The 11,547-nt window shown below is 44.9% G+C and overlaps 1 protein-coding gene across 1 annotated transcript in view; it reads right to left on the reverse strand.

The window, feature by feature from the left end:
- JARID2 (jumonji and AT-rich interaction domain containing 2) overlaps positions 1–10,807 on the reverse strand; it is a 62,773-nt gene extending 51,966 nt beyond the window's left edge. The window contains exon 1 of the mRNA XM_075585660.1: positions 10,661–10,807. The gene's annotated coding sequence lies outside the window, so the exon portion shown is untranslated. The remainder of the gene's footprint in view (positions 1–10,660) is intronic.
- Positions 10,808–11,547: the final 740 nt, after the last annotated feature.

An 11,547-nucleotide genomic window follows, 5' to 3' on the forward strand; every position in this document is an offset into this window, starting at 1 on the left:
AGTACGACGTATGGGCCCCAGTGTACGAATATGTTAAGTAATTCATTTAATTTGACTTCTACAAAGTTTTGTTCATCTGCTATTCAATGTGTTATCATGCTTACCAGTAAACTAAAAGTCTAAACTGTCTCTCCAACAAAGACAGCTCACCTCCCTATTATGTAAAGCGTCTGGAGGTACTCTTAGAATGTGTGTCCATTCTAGCAGCCCAGAGTACCGAATGCTAACATGGGGAGCAGCTTCACGTGATGCCTTTACAAATGTATAAATCACACCTGGCGAGTTGCGGACTCTGCCAACACCATGTTGGAAAAAACAAATATGGGCTCAATGACTCCATCAAAGTCAGAGTTGGAGCATAAAATAATCCCACAGATGTGCAGTGTAGGGTGGATTTCATAACATGTTTCTCCCACCTGCACAATCTGTGGGAAGGGAAGCGAAAGCCCCATATACAGAGCTGCCTCTGTTCTAGCCCAGCCTCCTCCAGGCAGTGTGCAACTTGCACTGAATGTGTCCCTAGCCTATGAAGAAAAATGTAAACAAACATCTCGACTAAAACCACTCGCCATAAACGTCACCTATTTTGAACTTTTTTTTGGAGCAATGTTGATAAATTCTATGAACAAGTAAACGTAGGGTGATGTCCCTAAATCACTGTTATAGCAACAGCAACATGGTTCCTCGTGAGTCAGGATCCGGATGAAAAGCAGTCAGATTAAGAAAAAGAAAAAAACAGAGATAACTTTACGGTTTTCTTTACTTTGTTTTTATCGACATTTGGGATTTCAGGAAAACAGTTATTTTCAGCCATGTGAATGGCGTGATATTTTTTTTACATTTGACAGAAATACATTTAGTTTTGATGCTGAACTTCTTCCCTTTTTCTCTTTCAGTTTTATATTTTCCCTTCAACCTTTTTGCCCTTTACTCTTCCAAGTCGTGGCTGTATCACTGCTCGCACAAACGGACACGCGGGAAGTAGGCAGACAAAGGTGGCTCAGTTTAGCTCAGCCTAAACTTTTTAAGGAGGAAATACAAAGTAGTTGCTAAATGAACAAAAAAATAGGTAAATTTCAGTGGAGTCAGACAGGGCAAATATGTTGTAAGCACACATTTTAACCCATTTGCTACCAGAGGGTCAAGCTACACATTGCAGAACGTCTAGCAGCAATAGGTGTAATGGTGCCCTCTGTCATTGCTACTCTTTACCCAAGGCACAAATTCACTAACACAAACTGATGCACGCAGACACGCAGGCTCTGACACGCAGACACGCTGGCTCTGACACGCAGACACGCTGGCTCTGACACGCAGACACGCAGGCTCTGACACGCAAACACACACCACACACACAATGGCACTGACAGACACATGCTGATATTTACAATGATATACATGGATATGCGTAGGGGTGCTAGGCCTCAGGATTTTGTTACTGTGGGTAGCAAGTATCACTATTTGAAAAGTACATTCAACACTGCAATCGATAACACAGGCTTCCTGATTAATATTCCTCACTCCTGTCACCTCCTGATATCGGTCACATTAAGATGATCAGTGGGTCTGAAGGTCGTTCTGGCTCTAGTGGAACTAGGTAGAGTTGTCATCTAAAATTCTGAAAGACCTCTGAAACCTTAACATGCATTATCATCCTGATCACAGGCGTCTCGTCTCAAAAAACCTCCACCGTTAGCATATAGCAAATATTGGCAATTCTTTATTGGCTATATGCCAACGGTGGACGTTTTTTGTCGCCTTTTTCACCCACCGTAACTTAAAATGTGTAGGCATATATGTATACACACACACACACACACCACATTTTAAGTTATGGTGGGTGAAAAGGGCGACAAAAAGCCTCACTTGTGAGCACATTCACATGTCTTAGACAGGTCTCCGACCCTGTCTTTCAAAGATTATCACCCAGCATATAGTGCTCCCACTGCAGCAAGGGATTCTGGGAAATTACTTGCAAATGAGCACACAATGTGTCTCAAATGTGTATGTTAAACCTACCCAGCCTTGAAAATTGCAAAGCCAGTACAACCAACCCCACACTGATGATACCCATTAAGGTTGAAACATGTCTGTGAGTGGTTTGACTGGCTCTGCATCTAATCCCATGCTGTGCTTAAAATCTGTGTGAACAGCAGGGCATTTGCTTATATGGGTTCCATGTAAAAATGGATTTCAGGCAAAAGGTGACACAATGCAGACCTGTCTAAGACGTGAATGTTCTCACAAGTTATATATAATAAGTCATAATGAACACCACAGACTACCTGCGGGAAGCACACAGGCAACTCTCTGATTCAAAGTATTACACCCAACTGCAGGAGGATCCAACTAAAAAATACATGCGAGAACTCAACAGGATCATTAAAACACTCCCGATCCACACAAGAGAACAAATTCTGGACCTGATACCAGCTAACCCAAAACCTGGCACATTCTACATGCTCCCTAAAATTCACAAAGAGGGTAACCCTGGGCGCCCTATTATCTCTGGATCTGGCACACTTACCGAGAATATTTCTGGCTGGGTGGAGGGCATTCTAAAACCACTTGTCAGGAACACACCCAGCTATATCCAGGATACCACCGACCTGCTAAACAAACTGAATGCCATTGGCCCCCTCCCTACAGGAACAATACTAGCAACTATGGATGTAGAGTCACTTTATACAAACATCCCCCACGAGGATGGGATTTCAGCCTGCAGATACTTTCTGGGATCGCAGGAGCCACTCACAGAGACAGTGACTAAATGCATTGAATTTATTCTGACCCATAACTACTTCACATTTGGAAATGACACATACCTCCAGACAACCGGGACCGCTATGGGTACTCGGATGGCGCCACAGTATGCCAATCTGTTCTGCGCAAAACTGGAAAGTGACTTTCTGTCCACCTGTCACTTGAAACCCCTTACATACCTTCGCTACATCGATGACATCCTCCTGATTTGGACCTCTGGCGAACAGGACCTCCTACAGTTCTATGACAACTTCAATACTTTCCACCCGACCATCAACCTCAAACTCACCCATTCCCCGGATGAAGTACATTTTCTAGACACCACCATTACTATAAAGAACAACCAACTACAGACTTCTGTATACCGCAAACCTACAGACAGAGCCAGCTATTTGAGGGACAACAGCTTCCACCCGACACACACCAAACATGCAACCATCTACAGTCAAGCCATACGATATAACCGGATATGCTCCAACACAGCAGACAGAGACCAGCGGATTAAAGCCTTGAGATCAGACTTTATAAACCGTGGATATAACCACAGAATTGTAGACCAGCAAATTCACAAAGCCACCAGAATACCAAGAAGTGATCTCCTTGGATACAAACAGAAGGAGACAAGCGACAGGGTTCCTTTGGTGGTCACATATAACCCACACCTAGAAGACCTACGCAAGATCGCCAGGAAACTACAACCCATCCTCCAGGAAGATACAAGACTGCAACAGGTCTTCCCTGAAGCACCCTTATTATCATACAGACAACCCCATAATCTCAAGAATATTATGGTGAGGAGTAAAGTATTCAGCAGTACAACTGAATGCGGGACAAAACCATGCCAGGACCCAAGATGCAAAACCTGCGCAATGCTCTACACAGCGGACACAATACAAATACCACACAAGAATCGGGAATACAAAATCAGAGGAGGGTTCACCTGTTCCTCCAGCAATGTCGTGTACCTCATCATGTGCATGAAATGCCCAGGGGGCTGCTACTACATAGGTGAGACAGGACAGGGGCTAAACAAGAGAATGAACCTGCATCGCCACAGCATCACACGCGGAACAAGAGACAGTCCTGTTGGCGAACATTTCTCTGACTCTGGCCATAAGATGAACGATCTGAGGGTTGCCATACTCAAAGGTAATCTTAAAACCCCGAAAGAGAGACGGTTGCATGAATACAAATTTATGCAACTGTTCGGGACACTTAGCAGTGGCCTAAACAGAGATCGAAATTTTATGAGTCATTACTGACACTAGCGAACTCTCTTCCCATGAGCGCTAAAGGCCATGTCTGTACATACTGTGCTATATGTATGCACACACAGCTGTCTCTCACACATACTAATACTCCTTATTTTTCCATCCATATACACCAATAGGGACCACATAGTATCCACACACACTTTTAGTTGTGCTACAAACTCTCACATTTCCACACCCACCCACACCATTTATATCCCTCTCACTCCACACACACCTTGTGTAGAGCACTGTTTATACTGTGGGCTCTCCATTCATTTTTATTCACACTGATACACATACACACTCTTTCTTCACTTGCTTTCAGTTACCCTTTGACACCTCTAGCCATAAAACACATCCACACCGGGGGAAGGAGAAGCACAGATAACATTCCAAGGGACACTGTTTTTAAGTTATCCTTGCTTCATTCATTGTAACATCGCCGGAAGAAGAGATCAGTGTATCTCGAAAGCTCGCACAAATAAAAGCATTTCGTTAGCCACAGAACGGTATCATCTATTTATTTTTTGATTATTGAAGCTCGGCTAACACGGTACTGATACCTCTACATATATATATATATATATATATATATATATATATATATATAAATGAGTACTTCAGTATTAGGTGACACCTTTTTTATTTGTACAATTTTTATGTCATAGGACAAGCTTTTGAGCGTTCTGAATGTTTTGTCATCGGACAAGCCTATGACATAAACCTCATCGGACAAGCCTATGACATAAATTGTTAGTCCAAATAAAAAAAGGTATCGCCTAATATTGAATTACTCATTTATTCTGCACTATCGCAACTGGACTAACACGGCTATTTCGATTTTATATAAACAACTTTTTTTTGTACCATCTACAGCTTATCTGGACCCTTACATTTACATTTCTCTTGTAGTTGGCTGGTTATGTTATCCTTCCTCCCTCCTATCTAGAAGCTGTAGAGTATTTGGGTTGCCATCTACTCTAACCCGGTCTCCAAATGCAGTTAGTGTGCGTGTGCGTGCGTGTGTGTGTGTGTGTGTGTGTGTGTGTGTGTGCGCGCATGTGTATGTGTGGGATGCATTTTTGCTTCTGTTGCACACGATTATCATATTTTTATTTACATTGTTTCTGAGATAATTAAGTTTTGCTTTTCATTCTTAAAAAGGATCACGTTCATTTAAATATTGTTTTAAGCAGCAGGGACCCCCAGCTTGAGAAAGTCTCTTTAAATCCCCTGTTCCTCTGATATTCATTATTCTGCAAGACCTATTATACTTCTTCGAACTGTGAACCAAATGGTAAGCGAGAAGCATAAAACCACCAGACAGCAACTAATTTAGTACCATTTTTAAGTCTGATCTATACATATTTAATGCACCTGTATGCAAAAGTATACATCCCTTCAATTGCTAAGTATACACATACACACAGGCACATAGTACGTTCAGAATACCCACCTCAGACTCATTGTGGAGGATGTCAGTCCATGTTCCTTGTACAACCTTAACACCTATTAGCTTTGGCAAAGAAAACCAAGGCACAGGCATGGCATTTTTCCCGAGCAGCTAGGGGTCCCCAGACAGAATTCAGGCAAGGCATGAATATTAGCTTTTGACTGACCCGTTAGGTTTGATCCAACTGAAAAAGCAAAAACTGAGCCAAGTGTCTACACACACAGATTTCCACCGTGGAATCAATTACTCCATTTACATGGAGACAGCGATGAAAAGTCAGTCAACAGAGTTTTTCACACATTTTTCTAACACTTAAAAGCAGAGCTCTGTGGGGGACGGCATTTCTGTACAATCAACCAAAGTATTTAAGTATTCATTTAGAAAAATGGATTGTAACTTCATATCTGCAGCATTACAAGTTGCAAATCTGCAAGTCTATAATATCCCACTGAGATCTTGCTATACTTGATGAACAGTTAGGCTAAGTCCATAGTGGATCCAGCCGGGCGGAGGCGCGCTGAGGGAAAGCGGATGTTTTTCCTGGCCTTAGATCGCGCGCCGTCCTTGGGCTTGTCGGGTGGGGGGGGCCTGTGACGTCACGGAGCTGGTTCGCCCTCATTGGGCGAACCGCTCACGTGACCGGCCCTGCGCTCCGGCGAGCGCAGAAACTAAAGATTAGGTAAGACACACGCTTCCGCAAGCGTGCGCGAGCCCCTGCTAAAGCCGCTCTCATTGCGGCTGCAGGGGCTCACTGCCGAGCAGCAGCGCGCCTCAGCACGGGTCAGCGCCTAAGCGCAGACCATGCCCAAGGCCTAAGGCTGCGGCCCCGCTGCCGCTGAGCTCGCTCATGCTTGGAGAGCGGTGATGGCACCAGCTCTCCAAGCATGAGCGATCGCTGTCCTGCAACATTTTTCGAGCAGGGGGGTCGTGGCTATTATGGGAGGGGGTGTGTCATTGGCTGTATAGGGGCTGTCTGTGTTTCTGTGTATATCTCTGTTTATATTTCTCCCCCCCCGTCCCCTCATCTCTCTCCCCCATTACGCTCTCTCTCTCTCCCCCCCATTGCTCTCTTTCTCTCTCTACCCCCCCTGCGCTCTCTCTCCCACCCCCCTGCGCTCGCTCCCCCGTTCCCCCTGCGCTCTCTCTCCCCCCCCTGCGCTCTCTCCCCTGCCCCCCCCCCCTGCGCGCTCTCTCTCTCTCCCGGCCCACCTCTCTCTCCCGGCCACCCCTCTCTCTCCCCCCCTTGCTTTCTTTCCCCTCTCTCTCACCCTTCTCCCCCTCTCTCTCTCCCTTCTCCCCCCTCTCTCTTTCTCTCTCTCTCTTTCTCTCTCCCACCACACCACTCCGTTTGCCCCCCCACCACCACACAGCAGCACTCCGTTTGCCCCCCCACCACACAGCAGCACTCCGTTTGCCCCCCCTGTCCATTTGCCCCCCCTCTGTCCGTTTGCCCCCCCCTCAGTCCGTTTGCCCCCCCCCTCAGTCCGTTTGCCCCCCCTCAGTCCATTTGCCCCCCCCTCAGTCCGTTTGCCCCCCCTCAGTCAGTTTATCCCCCCTCAGTCCGTTTGCCCCCCCCTCAGTCCGTTTGCCCCCCATAGTCCGTTTGCTCCCCCCCCTTTCCACTTCTCTCTGCTGAATTCAGTGTCAGTATGTGTGACAGCAGGACAGTAGAACACGCCCTCTCACTTCCCATTTGTCAGAGCAGGGTCATGTGACCCTGCTCTCAGCAGGAACGTATCTCTCCCTTGTCTCCCCAAGCACAAAGCTTGGGAGAGCGTGTGCGCACGCGCATGAGCGCGCGAGCACAGCGGGAGAGGGGTTGTGCTGATCCACATTGCAGAAGGTAAGCGCGCCAAGCGCATAGTGAGCTCAGCGCCAGCGGGGACTCAGCCTAAGTGTTCACACACAGTACTTGGGTAAACTCAATGTCTGAAGGACCAAGCATGGATATGTTGCATTCCCCTACAGTACTGAAGGGGTTAATCAACAGAAGACCAGCTGTTAGATAGACATGCACAAATGCATGTCAATACATTTATCAGATAGACCCAATAGAGTTAATCAAATGATATTAAAAACACATCTTGGCAGTTAGATTAAGTCTGTTCAATGAGCCACTGTAGAGTTGCAAAAGGCCCAATGAAAACCATGTGTGTGGAAAGGGAACGTGATTCTTCACCAAACATAAATCAAGCCAGTCTAAAAAGGGACAGAGTATCTTTCAATAAAGGTTGTCTTTAAGAGAAAAGAAAAAAAAAGACCTAGGCAGACCTGCCCAGAGTTTCACCATGTTTAGGAAGTTGCTTTGTTGGATCTTGGAGCATGTACAGTAACACGATGTTCAGGAAAGCGATCAGTTCAGTTTAGGAGTATTCGATAAACTAGAACATCAGGTTACAGGAAAACCATAGGCCTTTTGGCCCCAGGACTAGCTGAGTCGCTTACATGGAAGGTACAATTTAAGTCACATGCTGAAAAGCACAAAACGTTAAGCTGGGGGAATCTGCATTATTTATTAGAAACGCTTCCTTGAGGCCATCACCAGAACAAAAGCATTTCTGAATGGTGATAAGAAAATGGACTGCATAATTGGTCTTTATCCAAGGGGCATCATGTCGGTGTGGACACTAGCCCTCGGGGGGGGGGGGGGGGGGAAGCTTGGCAATAGCCTAATGGCTAGTTGTACCATGGGGCACCTGCTGATATGTCATCCAGTTAGTGTTGGAAAGTTGCTATTGGTTCTCACGGGCGGCCAGTGGTCAGGGCGCAGCCGCTCGCGAGGGCTCTGACGGTAGGGTATTAAAGTGTATATATATATATATATATATATATATATATATATATATATATATATATACACACATATCCCATCACCTTGAGAAAGGTCCCGTGTGGAGGACCGAAACGTTGGTTACTATGTCTCACTAAATACAAAACTTCTTTTGACAACTTTGTGGAGTGCTGCCTCTGATATTCGCTCAAACGGTATCGTATTGCTTATATATACACACATATATATATATATATATATATATATATATATATATATATATATATATATCTGGCAAGCCAGGGGGGTTATTGATGTTAAAGTCATTGGTTAAAAAAAGTTGATGCTGCAGCCTTTACCACCATACTTCCATTGTCTGTGTATTTATAGTTAGGAGTAGTTTAGACATGCGTCCGGCGCTGGACATGAAGGTTCAGAAGTGTTAATGAATTTGTGCTCGGTTGGGAACGCCTGCAATCAAGGCGTGATACGATAGCCAGTGGAACCCACTAGGATCCCTGATAGCTTTGATATAACTTACTGCCAGAATAAAGAGGGATTTAGAGGAATAAAGATACTTTGCTTGGTAAGTCAAAATCCTTCTAATATTCACCCTTAACAATCGAGATTTAAATGGAATTACTGCAAAGCTATGTTGCTTTTACAGAAGCCTTTGTTGCTTATACAGAAGTTTGAGTAGCTGTATTGGTCTGGGTTTGAGTCCGGATTGCTTCGTAAGTTAATAGGGTTAAAACAACATTCCACATCAAGGACGCACAAACTGCCCAACTCCCCTTCTTACAGACTTCTTTATATTTAGCTGGAAAATAATTGCCCCTGAAAGCCATACAGTAGAAACATAGGATTTGCCAGCAGATACGAACCACTTGACCCACTTAGTCTATTTGATCCTTGGCTTTGTCTCATATTTAGTGTCGCCTTATGTCTGCCCCAAGCATGTTTACATTCCCTTTCTATATTGGCTTCTACCCCCTCTGCTGGGAGGCTGTTCCTTGAGTCCACCACCCTTTCCATGAAGAAGTATTTGCTCACATTTTCCCTGAGCCGCCACCCTCCAGTGTCAGAGAATGTCCTCCTGTTCTAGCACTCCTCTTTCTCTGATATATGCTCCCTCCTGTACTTTGTTTAAACCCTTTATGTATTTGTACGTTTCTACCATACGCCCCTCTCCCTTTTATCCTCTAAACTGGACATATTAAGGTCCTAGAATCTTTCTTAAGCTTTATGCTGTAGACCAGGGGTGGGCGACGCTTACGCCCCACGCTATTCCCCACAACATTTAAATTAAATGCCGGGGGAGCGCGCAAGGCCTCTGTAAGCCCCGTACCTTGAGTCCTGCAGCTTGAATGGCACTATAAGCGCAGCCTTACACAGGGAATGTCCCACTAAGCTACGAAATAAACTACAACTATCTAAAAGTGGCTCAATTATACAAACGTAATTATTATTAAAGCAAAATACTTTTTTTTGTTTCTTCGGGAATTAACGTTTTTTTTTTTTTTTAGCTTTTAGGGGAATAATAAAATGCATCTATCAAATCTTTCCTGCACCTTTTGTTCCCTCCCACTCAGAGGACCAAGCAGGAAAAGGGAAAGATCCCTACGGCTGTGGAACAGGACGGCAGAGCAATCCAAACACTGACCCATCAAACAACAAAGAAGCCAATGGCAATCTAATCACAATAACTTTCAGCGTACCATGTTTGCAAATTACATTTTGAATGGTGATCTGTAAAGGTTAACCCCTCAAATGCCACTCCCCCATTGGGAGCGTATGCATCAGTGCTTTCACACCGTATTGCACCACCAAATAATTTGCAATAAGAAGTGCAGTCCCATATAGTAACGTGCATGTGGATGACTATACCACAAATACAACATTCAGAAACCTTAATTCGCTGTAAGGCTGCGGCCCCGCTGTCTGCGCTGCAAGCGCCTGCCATGCTGGCTGCATGTGCAGCCGAGTTCCCCCAGTCTGCAGTGAGCTGCAGCGGGAAAGACAGGGGGGGGGGGGGCGTGACGGGGGCACGGCCTTGACGTCACCCAGCAGGTTCGCCCTCATTGGCTGAACTGCCGGGGGCGTGGCCTAGCGCTCCGTCGCTAGTTCTACTCAGAATTTTCATGTCTGCCTGAAAACCTGGCTGGGTGGCGGCCCCATTGTGGGGCGGCTCTGGTCTCCGCGGGCGCTGCAGCAGCCAGCGGGGACAAAGCCTTACTATGTAATAGTTTAATAACTAAACTTAATCTGTAATGTACCACATTGTAAATACTGCACTATATTTTCCACCTCTCTGTGTCAATTAGATACTGTATGTAGGTTGTGAAGGAGAGAGGCCAGCTGTAGACATGTCTATTTTTGCTAATACCGCCAGTGATAATTTGCTGGCTTGAAACCACTCACCTTTTTCTCACTGGCCCATCTTCGGAGTCTGATGAAGTCACACTGTTGGTATGCGAGGACCCTTGTGAGGTGTCATCCTTTTCTGACGACTGTCCCAATCCTTTTGACTGTCCATCAAGGAGAAGACCTGCAGAAATGACAGAACCATCATCACAAATCAGTTTTGTAGAAACACGTTCTGGAAAACCTTTCGGAGAAATAAGTAGTACTATATTAGTAGTAAAGGATGTGGTCACTTCTTGAGTTTAATAAGGGCAGGTTGGTGTGTCAGATGAATGCAATGTGATCCTGGCAATTACGCTGCAGTGCCCATGGTAGACTTAGAAAAAACGAGATCATGAAGGAAAAGATCGTGCTTTCTAGTGTTGAGATAAAAAACAAAACGGTCTTTATCAATTAGCATGATAAATGATTGCTGCCTTAATCACTTTTCTATTAGGACAGCATGCAATGCATTATTACTGGCCTGCCTGACAGCACAGAGGTTAAGCATTTAAGTCACAATTTTCAAGAGTGATGACAGAATGAAAATAAACACATTTTAAAACACTTTGGTTCATCACCCCAATATCAACAGTAAGTCCCCATTGTCCATAGGTTTACTAAAATACTTTCATGGCGAGAGAATTTATAGGGTGGCATATCCAACCTAATTGTATAAAAGAACCACTGTGGAACACTCCATTCTGAACAAGCAGTTGGAAAGTAAACAAGGGAAGAAAGCAACTCAGAAACGAGACCAGTGTCTTCTCACAGTGTAAGTGGAATCCTCACCACTTCTAGACTTGACACCACTCTTCAAGCTGCAAACTGCCAAAACGTTGAACTATACACATACACACATTATTATTATTATTATTTAACAGGATTGAAACCAGGGAATCCCC

This window comes from Ascaphus truei, chromosome 2, assembly GCF_040206685.1.
Source record: "Ascaphus truei isolate aAscTru1 chromosome 2, aAscTru1.hap1, whole genome shotgun sequence".
Taxonomy (NCBI): domain Eukaryota; kingdom Metazoa; phylum Chordata; class Amphibia; order Anura; family Ascaphidae; genus Ascaphus; species Ascaphus truei.